The sequence below is a fragment of the Dipodomys merriami genome, unplaced genomic scaffold (genome assembly GCF_024711535.1).
Source record: "Dipodomys merriami isolate MVZ:Mamm:240054 unplaced genomic scaffold, mDipMer1.0.p SCAF_9, whole genome shotgun sequence".
Classification (NCBI taxonomy): domain Eukaryota; kingdom Metazoa; phylum Chordata; class Mammalia; order Rodentia; family Heteromyidae; genus Dipodomys; species Dipodomys merriami.
In genome coordinates, this window is record NW_027206512.1 from 42,759,911 (window position 1) to 42,778,132 (window position 18,222).

The window sequence follows — 18,222 nt, forward strand, 5'->3', positions numbered from 1 at the left end:
AAACGAAGTGATGCTGTGGCTCAAGTGGTGGTGTACTCGTCTTGAGCTGAAGAGCTGAGGGACAGCGCCCAGGCCCAGAGTTCAAGCCCTACAACAACAACAACAGCAACAACAAAAAGACTGTTCATGACAGAAAAACCACAAGAAAGAACCTATCTGCTGTTAAAAGACAAGACTCCAGGCTGGGCAGCAGTGGCTCACAGCTGTAATCCTAGCTATTCAGGAGGCTTAGATCTGAGGATTGCAGTTCAAAGCCAGTCCAGGCAGAGACTTATTTCCTATTAACTGGCAAAAAGATGGAAATAGAGGTGTGGCTCAAATGGTAGAGTGCCACCCTTGAGTATAAAAGCTAAGAGACAGCATCCAGTCCTGAGTTCAAGCCCCAGTACTATCAAAAAAAAATAGTATGAGACTCCAGGGCATATTAACTTCAAATGAGAACAAGTTTTTATAGCTTTCTACTTATATCTCTCCCCCTGCCTACCCACCTCCCCCACCTCGTGACTATACCTGTCAGAAATTCACGGGCTACATTCCTCTTGTCACTCTCCCACCAGATTAAGTGAATTGAGTGTGGTGCCAATGACTTCATTTCTCAGTATGAATCAGTACCAGGAATTTTCTTTCTGAATTAAAAGTGTCATCCCAATGAGATAACTAGATTGATGGCATTCTTGCATGCATAAATCATCTCGGTCACTGCCAGATTCAACAAATATAATTCACTATCACCCACTACCGTGTGACATCTGGACTCTGTGGTGCTGTGGACATGGGTCTCCCCAGGTAACTTCTGTCATTGTTTATGAGTCATTTTTGTAAGAGGATCTTCAGCCTATCATGAATGAACGCCTCGCCTTCTCCACTCGAGTAGCCCATTGCTGTCCCCCCTGCCCCGACAAAATCAACCAGAAAATAACTATCAATTTTATTTCATCTTTATATTTTTTAAAATCTTTTTTCTTTGTACATTGCTGGGAATTGAACAAGGGCCCTGTGCATGCTTGGCAAGCACTTTGTCATTGAGTTACACCTTAGCCTCTTGGTTTGTTTATTCTGATCGTGAAATATTTGGACATGAAGTGAGAGAGAACAGGAAGTGGGCAGCTTAGTGTGTGTGTGTGTGTGTGTGTGTGTGTGTGTATGTGTGTACAGGAAGTGGGCAGCTTAGGGTGTGTGTGTGTGTGTGTGTGTGTGTGTGTGTGTGTTACTCTTCACCTTGGCCAGCAAGGGGAGTTCTAGGAGCAGTTTCAGATGTCTGTGTAGGGACGCTCTGGAGCTGGCCTCACAATTGGTTGTCAATCACATCAGTCACTTGCACTAGAATCTCTGTGTACCATAGTTCCATAGTTTGCATTTTACTGTTGTGTTCTAGTTTTCGCTTCCTTTAATAGTTTGCTGTTCAAAAATTAATTGTGAACCTCAAAGTTAAAACAAAATGAAGCCAGGCACCAATGGCTCACACCTATAATCCTAGCTACTCAGGAGGCTGAGATCTGAGGATTGTGGTTTGAAGCCAGCCTGGGCAGGAGAGTCCAAGAGACTGATCTCCAAGGAACCACCAAAAAGCCAGAGTTGGAGTTGGAGTTCAGATGGAAGACCACTAGCCTTGAGCACAAAAGCTCAGGGACAGTGAGTAGGGCCGAGTTCAAGCCCCAGAACTAGCATGTGCGCGCATGCACGCACACACACACACACACACATACACACACACACACACTTGGAATGACAGGACATGGGAGATGAACTTTCTATGCTCAGGTGGCAAAAAAACTTACCTGTAGCAATGAGTAGTTCAAAACGCTTAATGCAGATGAGACGGCACTCAACTGACTTCAATAAAAAGAGACTTAAATGGAATAGAGGGTGTCCAGGACTGAGGGGGCCGTTGTTCAAAGTGCTGCTAGAGCTTAAGGAGATGGACAGGGCACCTGCTGTTTCCAGAGGTAAACCACAGGTCAACCCTGTGAACGCCCAAGGCAGGGCTGAGACACTCCTAGGCCTCTAGCCCCAGCCATTCACATGCTGGGGGCTGGAAGGTACAGAGGTGGTGTGGGACGGGGCCTTTGGAGGCTGGGAGAGAGATCTCCTCTCTTCCTGTCACATTTCCTGGCTCCAGCCAGGGCTTTCTGGGCTCTTCCATGGAGCCCCTACAGTGTGCTGTGCCACAGTAACAGTGACTCACTAATCACGTTCACAGATAATGCATGGTTCACTTCATTCATTCAGTTTGAGCCTGGAATCTGGCCCTAGATTATGTGCCTAGCTTGCTTAGTGCTCCACCGTGCCTTCCCATTAACATGACACTGCCAATGATAGCAAAGTAGACAAAACTCAGCACATCCATTTTCTCTCTGTGGTGGTCAGACACATATTTCAATTTTTTTGTTCCTTTTTGAAATGAGGCTTCATTATGTTCTCTGAGTTGGCCTTCAACTTGAGATCCTTCATTCTCAGTTTACCAATAGCTGGGATTACAGGCATGTACCACCTGGCCCTAGGACCAGGAAATATACCTGTGCCACTGACTACCTTTGTGTTCTTAAATAACTTGTAATTGTGTGTGTGTGTGTGTGTGTGTGTGTTGGTCTTCAGACTTGAACTCAGAGCCTAGACATTGTTCCTGAACTTTTTTGCCCAAGGTTAACACTCTACCACTCGAACCACAGCTTCACTTTAGCTTTTGGTGGTTAATTGGAGATAAGAGTCTCGAAGACTTTCCTGCCTCGGCTAACTTCCAACCACAATCCTCAGACCTCAGCCTCCTGAGTAGCTAGGATTACAGGCGTGAGCCATCAGTGCCCAGCAGTGATTTACCATTTGCTTGAGTCTGGCTTAATATCTTTATCTACAAAAATGAGGCATACGAGCTGGGAAGGGGCTTAGTGGTGGAACACTTGCCTAGCATTTGCAGAGTCTTGGATTCAATGTGGGGGCGGGAGGGGGGGAAGGGTTTGAGCAGTGGGGGGGGGGGGGGGGGGACACTAACTGAACATGATTCCAGACTTGAAAATCAAGCAGATCAGAACTTTAAGGCAGGCTATTTTGTGTATTCACTGCAAGCAAGTCACTATTAACATTATTTTAAGGCCTTAATGAGATAAAATGTGAAACACTGATCATTTTTAGAACATGAGAAATACTCAACAAATGCTCTAATATTTATGTATGCTATAAAACATCAAATATAATTTTATATATGTATGTAGACATATGCACTGTATGTGTGTGCAGATACTACAATATATCTACCATGTAATATAATTATCATAATCATATTAGTGATCATTATTAAAGTTCTTGAGAAACTTTTTATTTTTTATATATTTATTTTTTGGGGGGGGGGAGGTCCGGTCGTGGGGCCTGAACTCTGGGCCTGGGCGCTGTCCCTCAGCTCTTCAGCTCAAGGCTAGTGTTCTACCACTTGAGCCACAGCGCCACCTCCGGCTTTTTTCTTTTTGCTTATGTGGTGCTGAGGAATCGAACCCAGGGCCTCATGCATGCAAGGCAAGCACTCTACCACTGAGCCACCTTCCCAGCCCCTTGAGAAACTTTTTATAAGGTAATGCCAGAATACCTAATGCCAGAAATGTTAAGAATATTGCTGTAATAAACTTTTTAAAAGCCTGCTTATTTGAGCTGTGTGTAAGGGGACGTGTAAATAGGCTGAAATGAACTTTGCAGAGGATCTAGGTTTTATTCTTTAGAATCATAGTAATACGTTCAGTAGGCAGCATAATTCTAGGTATTGTAATAAACACAGTTAATGCCAGTTTTCTTTGTTTTGTCATGGTACAAACCTACTAGGAACTCCTAAAAGGTTAACATTCTTGTTCAATATTATGAATGTGGAGGAAGAGAAGTGACTCATTTCAATTCATTTAGGTTTTAACTCATGGATTTTGAAGTGTCTATAACATTTAGGCTTGCTTTTACGTTATTCTCAGACAATACTGATGATCAGAAATACGCTAGGTTCACTAGCTCTCCAGCTAAGCCTTCAAGCCCATTCAGGTATCCCATGAATGCTCATGAGGCAACTATGTGTGGTTGGCTTTCTGCTACTGTGACTAAGCACCACAGACAACTCTAAAAGAGGAAAGATGTATTTGGACTCAGATGATTTATTTGGAAGTTTTAGTTCATCCTTTTCTTGACCTTCTTGCTTTTGGACCTGTGTCCAGGCAGTCTTGATGGCAGCCGCACGTGGCAAGACCATTCACCCCACGCTGAGACATGAGAGAGACAGAGGCGGCTCAGGGCCTGGGCGCTGTCCCTGAGCTCTTCTGCTCAAGGCGAGCGTTCTACGACTTTGAGCCACAGCCTCACTTCCAGTTTTCTGGTGGTTCATTGGAGATAAGAGTCTCACAGACTTTCCTGCCCAGGCTGGCTTTGAACTGTGATCCTCAGATCTCAGCCTCCTGTGTAGCTAGGATTACAGGCATGAGACCATACCAGCACTCACTCAGAAAAGATTCTACAGTCAGAGACAGAGATGAGAAAAAGGGCAGTTCATACTCACTGACGAGCCCAGCACTCTGGTCAGACAACTGCTGGCCAAATGTGCACCGTTGCCAATCCGCGCTGAGATGCACTGGAAGTGTAAGACAAGTGCCAGCTTGCAAAGACTCGGTAAGAAAGTAAGAATGTAAACTATCTCAATGATTTTATATTGAGGATACATAGGAATGTTAAGTTAAAATATATTGTTAATTACATATATCTTTTGTAACTACTAGATAATTTAATATTATACCTGTAGTTTGTGTGTGTGTGTGTGTGTGTGTGTGTGTGTATTTATACGAATGGTATTGGGGTGTGAGCCCAGGGCCTTGTGTTGGCTAGGCTCCCGTGCTCTACCACTTGAGCCACTCCCCAGTCCTTTTGCCTTTGACTTATTTTTGCAGACATGGACTTAGGCTTTTTCCATGGCTGGCCTCAGACTCAGATCTTCCAATTTTACCTTCTGAGTAACGGGGACTGCAAAAGGAGAGCCGTGACTCAAGTGGAAGAGTGCTAGTCTTAAGCCAAAAAACCCTTAAGGACAATTCCTAAACCTTAAATTCTAGCTCCAGAACGGGTACCCCCCCCAAAAAAAGTAAAGAAAACCAAACCCTAAAGTTAAACCAAAAAAAAAAAAATCTCTTGCCAGGAGAGCTTTCCTCTTCCCTTCTGCTGTGTGTGTGTAGCTTCTGGTGCTGCATTTTAATAAACTACCATACCTGAGAGAAGTCTACGTGAAGTGCCAGTGACTTTGTACTTGCACACCCAGATGAGGTTTCCTGACACCGAAGCCCAGGGTCCCTCGTCCCCCGAGGACATCTGTCCATGGAGGCCCGCCATCCTGCTGCTCTGTCGCTGGCACTGGATTCCATGTCACAGGTCACAAAGTGCTTGTGTGATGTCGTCTCATTTCCACTTCTCACTTTCATGGACACAGGGAAGCTTGGAGTGTTCAGTAGCTTTGTTCAGGGAACAAGACTTAACGAGGTACGCGGGCAATCCGTGTGGGGTTTGAAATCTGTAGAGGGTGGATGGAGGCCAGTGCAGCTGCTCCGTGGGGAAGAGGTGGTGTAGACAAGGATCATGCGTGGAAATGTCTAATGGCTGAGCTGTGGAAGGAAGAGAGTGGAGGTCAGTAGGGCTGGATTAGAACGTCATTTCGGGGAGCACTGCCTCTTGGGGTAACATTTGTAAATGGACGATCTTCTGATGTAGGATGTCAAGGAGGAAGAGCCAGCCACGGAGTGGGGAAATGCAGGGGCACTTCAAATCACCAAAGGAAAAAGGAAAAAGAACCTTAACTTGTAGAGATAAGCAACAGTAGAGAACAAGTGAAAAGAAGAAAGCAAAATCTGGTGTAAACGGATCTATACAGAGTAAAATAAAACAGGTAGATGTTGGGTTGAGAAGGAGGGAAAAACTGGGAGAAAACGAGGGAAGAGGTGATACTGTTCAAAAAGAAATGTAGGGCTGGGAATGTGGCTTAGTGGTGGAATGCTTGCCTAGCATGCATGAAGCCCTGGGTTCGATTCCTCTACCACATGAACAGAAAAAGCCGGAAGTAGCTCTGTAGGCTCAAGTGATAGAGTGCTAGCCTTGAGCACAAGAAGCTCAGGGACAGTGCCCAGGCCCTGAGTTCGATCCAGGACTAGCAGGAAAAAAAAAGAGAAGGAGCCAGCACCGGTGGCTCACACCTGTAATCCTAGCTACTCAGGAGGCTGAGATCTGAGGATCACAGTTCAAAGCCAGCCCGGGTAGGAAAGTTTGTGAGACTCTTATCTCCAATAAATGGCTCAGAAAACTGGAAGTGGCACTGTGGCTCAAGTGGTTGAGCGCTAGCCTTGAACTGAAGAGCTGAGGGACAGCGCCCAGGCCCAGAGTTCAAGCCCCACGACCGACAAAAAAAGGAAATGTACTTACTACTTGACTTACGTAACAGTAACCCCTCTGTGCATCACCTTTATAATTACAATTGAGGGAAAGACCAGTAGATGTGATAAACTGCATGTACCCATTCAAGAGTGAACAGTGTAAAAGTCAGCAGTATGAATACAGATGTATGGCAATTATAAGGTAAGGACCATACTTCAAGTATTAAAGAAAACCCATGCAACAAAAAAGAAAGCAAGAGTCATGATACTAATATCACACAAAAGAAACTAAGATGGAAAGCAATGAACAAGATGAGGAACAATGCCTGGAACTGGTGACTCAAACTTATAATCCCAGCTCAGGAGACTGAGACGTGAGAATGGAAATTCAGAGGCAGCTCAGACAAATCTAAAAGACTCTAATCTACAAATAACCAGCAAAAAGCCATAAATGGAAGTATGACCCAAGTGGTAGAATACCAACCTCAAAAACACCAAACACCAGTGAGAAGCCCTGAGTTCAAGCCTCAGTACCAGTTCAAAATAAGGGCATAAAATTATGTAAATGATTTTACAAAAAAATAATTATTTTGGTTGGTCATGGGGCTTGAACTCTGGACCTGGGCACTGTCCCTCAGCTCTTCAGTTCAAGGCTAGCGCTCTACCACTTGAGCCACAGCACCACTTCAGGTTTTCTGGTAGTTAATTGGAGATTAGATTCTCACGGACTTTACTGTCTGGTCTGGCTTTGAACCACCATCCATAAATCTCAGTCTTCTGAGTAGCTAGGATTACAGGTGTGAGCCACTGGTGTCTGGCCAAATTTTTATAAAGATAAAGATAACACTCTATCTTTTTTTTTTTTTTTTTTTTGGTCAGTCATGGGGCTTGAACCCTAGGCCTAGGAGCTGTCCCTCAGCTCTTCAGCTCAAGGCAGCTTGAGCTGCAGTGTCACTTCTGGTTTTCTGGTGGTTTATTAGAGATAAGAGTCTCACGGCCTTTCCTGCCCAGGTTGGCTTTGAACCGCGATCCTCAGATCTCAGCCTCCTGAGTAGCCAGGATTACAGGCATGAGCCAGCGGCGCCTGGCTGACATTCTATCTTTATAAAGATAAAGATAACAATAAAATTATATAAAAAATAAAGATAACAGCTGTTCATGGTGGACTTAGGCATCAAAGAACACAAACTAAAGGAACAAAGAACCCATCCTAAGAAATTAGAAAAGGAAAACAAACTAACCTAAGAAATGAGGAAGAAGTATTTAAGCTAAAAGCTGAAACCAATTAAAAGTTAAAAAACGAAAATGATAGAGGACAAATGCATCAAAAGTTCTGATTCCTGGAGGAAAAAAGAAAATAAAACAGATCTCTCCCAACCCGCCCTCTTTCCCTCCTCACACACAGCACAGAGCAGAAAGAAGAGAAGAAAGGAGAGATTAAAGGGATGATTGAAGATTCTGGGCAGTAGTGTGAAAATGTGCAGGAAATGATTTAACTTGGGGAAACCCTCAGCCACAGAAACCAGCAGCAGACCAGAGCCACTGTCCCTGGCAGACAAGGCAGGAGGAGCCTCAGCTAGGAAAGTGGGGCTGAGATTTACATAGGAAGCAGTGGGGAAAGGAAAGTGGCATCTCCAGCCTGGAAACTTTCATCTGAGTCTTGGCTGGTTCCTTTCTTTCTTTCTTTCTTTCTTTCTTTCTTTCTTTCTTTCTTTCTTTCTTTCTTTCTTTCTTTCTTTCTTTCTTTCTTTCTTTCTTTCTTTCTTTCTTTCTCTCATCTTTCTGCTAGTCTTGGGACTTGAACTCACTGTCCCTGAGTTTCTTTTCTTTCACTCAAAACCAGCACACTACCACTTGAGCCACAGTGCCACTTCCAGCTTTTTATGTTTTTTTTTTGTTTTTTTTTTTTTTTTTTTTTGTCGGTCGTGGGGCTTGAACTCTGGGCCTGGGCATTGTCCCTTAGCTCTTCAGCTCAAGGCGAGCGCTCTACCACTTGAGCTACAGCGCCACTTCCGGTTTTCTGGTGGTTTATTGGAGATAGGAGTCTCACGGTCTTTCTTGCCCGGGCTGGCTTTGAACCTCGATCCTCAGATCTCAGCCTCCTGAGTAGCTAGGATTACAGGCGTGAGCCACCAGTGCCCGGCTGGTCAGCTTTTTCTGTTTATGTAGTACTGAGGAATCGAATCCAGGGCTTCATGCATGCTAGGCAAGCACACTCTTCTACTAAGCCATATGCCCAGCCCACTGGCTGGTTCTTTAACTCCACTTCTAATTGGGTTGTTTGTTTTCAAACCTCTCAGGGATTGTTAGCCTGGAGTCCATGGATTGAATCTAAGTTGAACCTGGATTTTTTTTTAAAGAATTTTTTTAAGTTTTTACCAGCCTTTAACTATTTTACATTTCCTTCCATTGCAAGTGTTGATGAAAAACTACAGGAATTAGATGTCCCTACCACTTTTATTTTGTTTTGTTTTCTTGTAAAGATGTTGTGCAGAGGGGTTACAGTTACATGAGTAGCATTACTTGTAGATCATTGTTACCCGTTCCCTACCACTTTTTACTATGACAATTCCCAGGGATTTTTCATACCTATGTCTGTAATCCTAGCTTAACTCAGGAGGTGGAGACCCAAGGATCATGGTTTGAAGCCAGCACTAGAAGGAAAATCCTGAGACTCTAAAGCCAGAAGTAGTGCACTAGCCTTGATCAACAAAGCTAAGGGACAGCATGGAAGTCCTGAGTTTCAATCTCAGTAGCAGCACACAAACACAGAGAGAGGAGGAGAGACATACATGGTGCAAATGATGATAAAGGTCCCGGTGAGTGTAGTAGGCCTCTGCCTGCAGCCGGGGCCTTCCTCCTGCACTTGGAGGACACCCTGCCACCTAAATTCAGTACCCGCCCCAATAGCAGATCTGCTGATTCGGACAAGGGAATTCCTCTTTCCTGCCTAGCTATAGCTCACTTTGGAAAGTGTGTATGAAAATTCAACTGCTCAGGATCTGCCCAGACTAGATTAAAACTACAGGGTGGCCCTTTGCCAGCCCCCAGTTCATCTAAGTGTCAGATATTCACCATTTCTAAACCCTGGGGCTAAAGGACTAGCCAGAGCATGTTGAATGGGGTCCATCATAATCCTCAACCCAGCCAAGTGCTGGTGGCTCATGCCTGTAATCCTAGCTACTCAGAAGGCAGAGAGCTATCTGAGAATCGCAGTTCAAAGCCAACCCAAGCAGGAAAGTACATGAGACTCTTATCTCCAATTACCCACCAGAAAACCAGAAGTGGTACTGTGGCTCAAAGTGGTAGAGCACTAGCCTTGAGCAAAACGAGTTCAAGGATAGCACCAGGCCCTGAGTTCAAGCCCCAAAAAGAAAAAGAAAAAAATCCCCATCCCTAACTACTGCCAACATCTTTATCCTGGAAATTGCCACTAAATTACAGGGGCAGGGGCAGGGAAAGCATCAAAATAGTGACCACTCTAAACCCCCTAAGGCTTCCAGAAGCGTGAGAAATACAGCGAGGAGGGATGAGTTTCATTAGTGAGATCATCTCTGTGGTCAGACCTGGAGATGGGGACCACAGCAACAGAGACCAAATGATCACATGCCTAGTCTCTTCTGGAACGTGCTGTCTTGGCTCAGGCTCACACAGTTCAGTTGTTGTTTAAGGCATACAGAAAGAGACCTTTCAGGTGAAAGGCTCAGCTCACTGCACACTAATCACCTCCAGGTCCATCTGGTATTTCTAGTTTTGTATGTTTGTCGAATGAGAGTTGGAAAGGAGGAAAAAAAATATAGTTTCCTTGTTTTTTCTCACTCTGAACACATAAAGGTGGAGCTGCGTTTCAGATTCCGTTTACTTGAATTTTTAGTACAGGAGCAGTACTTGTTAAGCTTCTAACTCCTGGTGAGGATAATAAAGATGATCATCTAGAGAATGTACCCCCATTGCTCTCCTCTCTCCCTTGCTCCTCTTCTAGCTTACTAGTTCTCAGAGGAAAGCAAGTGGTGATAAGCACTTGAGAGTCCTCTCTGTTCATAGAACTTCATGAAGCAGTGGCATGGGAAGGTGAATTCGAATTGCAGTATCTAGATCCAGGCATCGTGGTACACATCTGTAATCCCGGCATTTGGGATCACCATGGGTTCAAGACCTGCCTGAACTACATAGCAAGTTCAAGGCCGGGGCTACATAACAAAACTTTGTTTTTAAAAAAAAAAAACCAAACCAGCTGGGAATGTGGCTTCATGCTTGCCTAGCATGCACAAAGCCCTGGGTTTGATTCCTCAGAACCACATAAACAGAAAAGGCTGGAAGTGGTGCTGTGGTTCATGTGGTAGCCTTAAGCAAAAGAAGCTAAGGGACAGTGCCCAGGCCTGGAGTTCAAGCCTCAGGACTGGCAAAACAAAAACAAAAACAAAAACCCTCACCAAACAAACAGAATTATAACAACTATGAAAAGTGTTACAAGCCAGGCGTCCGTGGCTCACACCTGTCATCCTAGCCACTCAGGAGGCTGAGATCTGAGGATCATGGTTCAAAGCCAGCCCAGGCAGAAAGCCGGAATTGGCTCTGTGGCTCAAGTGGTAGAGCTTCACCTTGAGCTGAAGAGCTGGGGGACAGAGCCCAGAATTCAAGCCCCACAACTGTCAGGGAAAAAAAAAAGTGTTACAAAATGCAATTGATTAATATCACATATATTAATATTGCATCTATTAATAGACATAATTTCATTAGTGAAATTGGAGCTGTCTTCCAAAATGGAAATAACTCCAAACAGATTCAGCGCTGAGTTGATTTATGGACAACACTGAATTGATGAGTTCATTAGCGGAACAAAGTTCCAGAGGCCTGGAGGCTGTTGTAAGAACGCAGGGAATAGGCAAGGAGGGAAGTTACCAGGAGGACACACTGACCTGGGACCCTGGCCACCAGGAAGGATGAGAGGATGCACATGGCAGCCACAGAAACGCAACAATGGAAGGGTGGTGGCAAAACAAAATCCAGCAGGACTTGCAGGCCAGCAGAAGCCATGTGACTTGCTCCTTGGAAAACAATTTGAAGTTTTCTTAGCCTTTAAAGATTGGGAAGGGATAAATCTTGTATATTAAAGAATGTGATGGCTGGCAATAAAATAAATGGGTGGAAACCTGTCTAAGGAAAAGCATTAAAGCCCACCTGGAAAATACCAGGGCAACTGAGTCAGACACTAGACTTTCCAGGAATGGATTTTCACCACAGTCCATGGCAGAGCCCCAAGATATTTTTCCAATCTAGCAGCCAGATGGCATCTTCTAAGGAGCCAGATACTAGGGCTGGGAGTGGTGGTGCACAGTCAGTCCAGCTATTTGGAAGGCAGAGGGGCTGGGAAGCTGGCTCAGTGGTAGAGCGCTTGCCTGGCATGCATGAGGCCCTGGGTTCGATTCCTCAGCACCACATTTGCAGAAAAAGGCTGGAAGTGGCATTGTGGCTCAAATGGTAGAGAGCTAGCCTTGAGCAAAAGCAGCTCAGGGACAGCTCACATTTCCTGAGTTCAAGCTCCAGGACCGGCAAAAAAAAAAAAAAAAAGAGTCTACGAGAAAGAATTGGAAGGCAGAGACAGGATGATGGAAGTTCAAGGCTAGCTCAGCAAAAATTAGCAAGACCTTAACTTAAAAATAGGGTGAGTGTGGTAGTTCATACTAGGGTCCCATCCACTGCAAGGCAGAGGTAGGAGGATCGTGCGCTGAGTCCATTCCAGGCAAACGTGTGAGACACTATCGGAAAACAAACTAGGAACAAAAGGGCTGGAGGCATGGTTCATGGTTCAAGTAGTAGAGTGCTTGTCTAGCAAGTGAGAGGATCTGAGTTCAATCCCTATTATTATCATACACACACACAGAGTCAGGCCCTACCATTTCCCTACTCTGTGTCCAGTGGACTCCACCTCAAATGAGTCTAGCCCTGGCTCACAAATGAGGCTCCCTCTCTCCTACCTCACCTGCAGTTTCCCCCCTTGGCCATTTCAAGCCCACTCTTCTTGAACATTCCCCTCGTATCTGAGTCATCCCTTTGCATTTGTGATCTTCCCCCATCATTCCTTCCATCGTTCCTTTCAAGTTTTGTCCACAGCTCATTACTAGGTGGTCTCTGTGTTCCCGGCCTGGGTCCATGTAGCAGGTCCTGCCTGCAGCCCCGCCGCGGCATGCGTGTATCTCCCCCCAAACCTCATGCTTTGGCAGCTCTGTCCCCAGGAAACACTGATGGGAGGTCGTGGGAACCTTAAGAAGTAGTTCCTGTTGGGAGTCAGTTGGATAATGGGGGTGCTGTCCTGAGAAGGAATTCACGGGCTTCCTGTGCGGCTATGAGGTACTTCCCATGACAGCAGCTCCTTACAGAAGAGCAGGCCTGCCCGCCAGTCACTCCCTAGCTGCTTGTCCTGCCATGTGAGGTCAGAGTCCATGCTAGGACCATGCCCTTGTCCCCCTCCGCCCCCCTCTCCAGAAAGCTGGCACTCTACACCTCAGCTGATAGTAATTGCTTGTTGAACGAATGGATGAATGAATGAATGACTTTATAACCTCTCACACATCTTGCTCCGCTCACCAAACTCTTGTTGGGAGAACGCAGGCAAGCACTTCATGTTCTGCTACTTTGTGCAAAAGCCTCCTGGCCCCTTGCCTTTGGGGCCAGTTCCAAGAATCATGACCAATTGCTCCATCTTCTGCCTCTCTCCCTACCTCCAGCGTCTCCAGGAACTGTGCCAACGCTTCACCCAGGACCAACACTCCAGTGCCACTCTGTGTGCAGAACAGGCCAGGACAGCGGGGGCCCCTGAGGCTGCACTGGGCACAGCCCAGACACACAGCTTTGGACTACCTCCAAGGAGGCACACAGGCAGTGGTGGCTAGACTATAAAACTGTCCCCTGGCCAGCATGGGGACTTCACCCCTGCCACCCAGAGCAGAGATTGCCACAGTCCCATTCATAAGAACCAGCTTCATTGACTGACATCACACCAGCCAAACTTACCTGGTGAGCTATTTATTTTTATTTCTAATTATGTTAGAGGAGGGAGCAAGCAAATGGAGTTTTCGTCTGTCTCTGAAGCACCAGCATCGTGGTTTCACTGAACTGATTGTTAAGTTTGGAAGCACAGGATAGAGAAAGGAGAGTGGATGAGGAGAGGGAAGGTCTGGGCTGCATCCTGTTTGTGCCTGTGGGTGTCCACGGCTGGACCAAGTCACGAAACCTCATCTGGCTTCAGTTTTGCACCTGTCAAAATTCCAACCCTGGCCCTGCTCCCCTCTCTGGATCGTGGGACGGTGACAGACCCCAGCCCTGCGAACTGTACCATCCTATTCCATGTGGACGTGCTGAGGAATTGAACCACCTATCTCGGAGGCCCGAAGAAATGGAAGTGTGCTCTATTCACCCTGTTATGAGAGCAGCACTCAGCAGAGGTGAGGCAGGAGGATTCTCTGTGCATTATGGGACTTTGTGTTGCTATGGAAACCTTCATCTCCACTTTCTATATATAGAGAGAGATCCAGTTATGTTTGTGTTTTTATCATGTAGACAAATTAGCCATTTAAATTCTTTTTGTTTCGTTGTCTTTGCTTTCAGACAGGATCTCACCATGTGGCCCAGACTGGCTTTGAACTTGGAATGCCTTATGCTGTGGGTGCACACCACCATGCCAGCTGTAAATGTTTTGTTTTGTTTTGTTTTCCAGTCCTGGGGCTTGAGCTCAGGGCCTCACACCCTCACTTTTTACCTCTCAAGGCTGGCGCTCTACCACTTGAGCTAGGCCCCCACTTCTGGCTTTCTGCTGGTTAATTCCTGATAAGAGGCTCTTAGATTTGTCTACTTAGGCTGGCTTCAAGCTGGGATTCTCAGATCTTAGCCTCCTCAGCCACCAGCATCTGGCTTTAAATGATCTTAATGGCAAAAAGAAAAGAAAAGAAAAGAAAAGGTTTACCTAGTCTTGGTGACTAGTTGAAATTTTGTCTGTAAGAAGATTTTACTTTTAAAATGGATGTTTTTTGTATGTATTTATGTACCTGTATTGGAGCTCATTAGAAAGAAATGTATATTCAGAAAGCCTCTAAAAATATAATCCAAGTGGGGTGCTGGTGGCTCACACCTAGCTACTCAGGAGGCTGAGATCTGAGGATCTCAGTTCAAAGCCAGCCTGGGCAGGAAAGTCCATGAGACTCTTATCTCCAATAAACCACTCAGAAAACTGGAAGTGGCACTGTGGCTCAAGTGGTAGAGTGCTAGCCTTGAGCTGAAGAGCTGGGGGACAGCGCCCAGGCCCAGAGTTCAAGCCTGACAACCGACAAAAGAAAAGAAAAAAGATATAATCCAAGCCAGGCACTGGTGGTGCATGCCTGTAATCCTAGCTACTCAGGAGGTTGAGATCTGAGGCTTGCAGTTCAAAGCCAGCCTGAGTTAAAAACTCCATGAGACTCTTATCTCCAAAAAACTGCACCAAATAGCCATAGGTGACGCTGTGGCTCAAGTGGTGGAATGTTTGTGTTGGGCAAAAGAAGCTCAGAGACAATGCCCAAGCCCAGAGTTCAAGGCCCCCAAAAAAAGAAGTGTGTGTGTGTGTGTGTGTGTGTGTGTGTGTGTGTGTGTGTGTGTGTGTGATCCACATAACTTTAGCCTAAGCACATAGTTTCATTAAGATTGACGTGTCTTTAAGCACAGTATTTTGAAAGAAAAAGTCATCACCTCTGTTGAGGAATAAGAACAAGGCTGTGTCCTCGTGTTCATTTGTCCTTTGCAAGCATGCTGTTCCTGTGTCTATTTAAAGGTGCTAGAACGGTCTGCTGTCCGTGGAACATGGAGATGGGCAGGTGAAATTTGCAATGAAAACCCTGAAGCAAGTACAATTAAATGATCTGTGTCTCTTCCCACAATGAAAAAAAAAATCTTAAGATTTATCAAAGGAAAACATCTAAAAGTGCCACAGGGGATCCTGAAAATGAGTGCCGGGAGGGGTGCTGGGCTGTGTGGCTCAGGAATGGGGGTCTTCTTCTGCACTCTGTGTTCAGGAGCCAAGGGATTGGCATCCAGTTAGGGCTGCACCAGGGCCTCACCAAATCATCCATACACTTTGTGACTCCATAGTTCCGTCTGAAGTTGGTCATGGGGAAGAGGCTGGAATCCCACCTACATGGGTAGACCTCGGTTACAGAAGTGCCTTGATTAACAGCGTTGGCAGAAGCAGCCAGGTGCCATTGGCCACATCTATAATCTTAGCAACTCAGGAGGCTGAGCTCTAAGGATCTCAGTTCAAAGGCAGCCCAGTCAGGAAAGTCCATCAGACTCTTATCTGTAATTGACTACCAAAAGACTGGAAGTGGAGCTGTGGCTCAAGTGGGAGAGTGTCCACCTTGAGTAAAAAAGCTAAAGGATGATGCCTCAGGCTCTGAGTTCAAACCTCAGCACGCGTGCACGTGCGCGCACACACACACACACACACACACACACACACACACACACACAAAAGAGCTGATGGAACTAATTTATTTCAAATTAAATTGCTAAAATTAAAGAGAGGGGTTCCTAAAGTTCAGGCATCTGTGTTTGCCTTGTTTTCTAGCATGGAGCCGCAACACAACACTCTTCGAGGAAGCCAGCGAGTCTCAAGGATTTCTGGGAAACTAAAGAGGTCCAAACTTCTGTTCTGCCAGTAATGTTCCCTCTGGCTGGAAGGGGACTAGCCTGTACCGGGTAATTGTGCCTCTGTGGCCTGGGGTCATTCTTCTGCCCTTAGAGTTGCTAACAACACCACCTTCAAACCTGCCTCTGACTCCTGAGCACGCCGTGTTTGCAGCTGAGAGAGCCCTTCGCCGCTGCTATGTGTTTTCATCATACAACACATGAGACCTATGAAATGGAATAGTCACATTGCAATAATAATCAGCTCTTGACAGATTTTTGCAAATTGTTTGTCGATAACTTCCTTCAATGTCCTGAGACATTTCACAAAGAATCATTGTCAGCGTTTCAGAGAGACAGAAAAATGAGATAGTTATCTCTACTATTTCTCCATTCTAGTATTGCATGTGCTTGGAAGCCAACCAGATTTTGAGCAAGGTTTAAAGTGTCAGCCAGAATGTACTGAATATATAGTTCAGCAAAGATTGGATTTCCTTTGATTTATTCAGATAAGCCGGACTTGGAGCTGGTGTGAGGGGAGGGAGAGCGCAGTTCCTGGTTCTACTCCAATTCGTTGTCCTCTATTGAATCTTTTCTTACTTCCTCCTTCACTGTGTGCCCTTTCTTCTATATCCTGAGAGTTGGGCAATATTCCAAACTTTATTTAAAAGTATCTTTGGACAAATTCCTTTAAAGAAATTACCAAGGGGACTGGGAATGTGGCTTAGTGGCAGAGTGCTTGCTAGTATGCATGAAGTCCTAGATTCGATTCCTCAGTACCACATAAACGGAGAAAGCCAGAAGTGGCACTGTGGCTCAAGTGGTAGAGTGCTAGCAAAAGAGGCTCAGGGACAGTTCCCAGGTCCTGAGTTCAAGCCCCAGGAATGGCAAAAACAATTACCATGAAAAGAAACTAGTGATGGAATCACATACATTTCTCTTTCCTAGGAGAAAATCACAATAGATTGATTGGGCCATACTGAAATTCACAATGTTAAGCATTGGTTTTCAAATTGAGCAAACATGTAGAGTTCCCCACGGAAAATAGATTGAATCAGCTCTAAAGAAAAGGCATTGTTTCATCCTAAAATTCAAATGGACAGGGATGTTTCCTGTTTGAGGACAACGATTTCTATTCTTGACTGATAAACAAAGCTGCCAGCTTCACCTGGCACTCTAAGGCCCCTCGGAAGACAGCTGGAAATACTCGGACTCAGCCCAGGCTGGCAGGAAGCAGAGCAGGGACATTGCTTGGACCCTGACTCTGGCTGAAAGAACTCTCAGAACTCTCTACACCTGTCTCCTTGCTGATGCTGGCAAAGCAGAGCCAGATGCTGAGGCTCTGAGGCACATTCTTCTTTGTCAAGTTCTTTTTGAGGAGAGAGAGACTGAGGATCAAACCCAGGGCCTCACTCATGCGAGGCAAGCACTCTTCCACTGAGCTATCCCCAAGCCCACCATTCCGGAATTGGCATTAAGAAAAAAAAAAAAAAAAAGATAAGAAGAACATGGTTGTCAGCAAAGACTGGGCTCCCATCATCTCTGCCAGGGGGATTCTGTGTCTGGGAGCTGCCAGTGGTCAGTTGGACCAGCTGTGTAGACTCCAAGGTTGAAGTCTTGCCAACAGAGAGTTCATGTTTCTTCAGCTCAAAGGATCACCATGACCACGTGCTTTTAACTCTTGAGGAAGCTTAACTGTCTTTCATACACAGGGCTTAATAATAGTGACAGAATTTTATATGTGGCTGTGGGACATCACCACTGAATCACACATAGACCATTAGAATTGCTCTGTGTGTGTGTGTGTGTGTGTGTGTGTGTGTGTGTGTGTGTGTGTGTGTGTGTTGGTAGTGGTATTGGGATTTGAATTCAGGGCCTCATGTTTGCTAGGCAAGCCCTTAAGCCACTCCAGCCCCCAGTCCATGCATTTTTAATGAGAATAAAGTGATGTAAGCATCACAAGTACATGCACACAGACCAGATAGTGTGGTAAGAGTGAGCCCCCTGTCTCAGGCTGAATATACAGTGACTATCTTTCAAAGATGGTGTTTTTCTGTTGTCTTTATACTGTGGGAAAAGTAGAAAGAAATGGAAACCAGACGCGTCTTAAAATGAGAGACAGACAGCCTTTCCTTCTCATTTGTCCTCCACGGAAAATAGGAGACTGCAACATCAACTGTCTCAGCTCTTTCTC

The 18,222-nt window shown here is 45.5% G+C and overlaps 2 long non-coding RNA genes across 5 annotated transcripts in view; one reads left to right on the forward strand and one right to left on the reverse strand.

The window, feature by feature from the left end:
• Positions 1 to 4,106: 4,106 nt before the first annotated feature.
• Positions 4,107 to 5,338, reverse strand: LOC138820710 (uncharacterized). Its single transcript, XR_011369958.1, has 3 exons — positions 5,223 to 5,338; positions 4,523 to 4,594; positions 4,107 to 4,229 (listed from the first exon to the last, which is right to left on the reverse strand). It is a non-coding gene; the product is annotated as an uncharacterized lncRNA (long non-coding RNA).
• A 200-nt stretch (positions 5,339 to 5,538) lies between these two features.
• The window catches only part of LOC138820711 (uncharacterized), a 45,518-nt gene continuing 32,834 nt past the window's right edge, over positions 5,539 to 18,222 (forward strand). For 2 of the 4 annotated variants that reach the window (XR_011369959.1, XR_011369960.1), the window contains exons 1-3: positions 5,539 to 5,634; positions 13,103 to 13,819; positions 15,970 to 16,100. This is a non-coding gene — a long non-coding RNA (uncharacterized lncRNA). The remainder of the gene's footprint in view (positions 5,635 to 13,102; positions 13,820 to 15,969; positions 16,101 to 18,222) is intronic. The other 2 variants (XR_011369962.1, XR_011369961.1) reach the window with 2 other exon arrangements.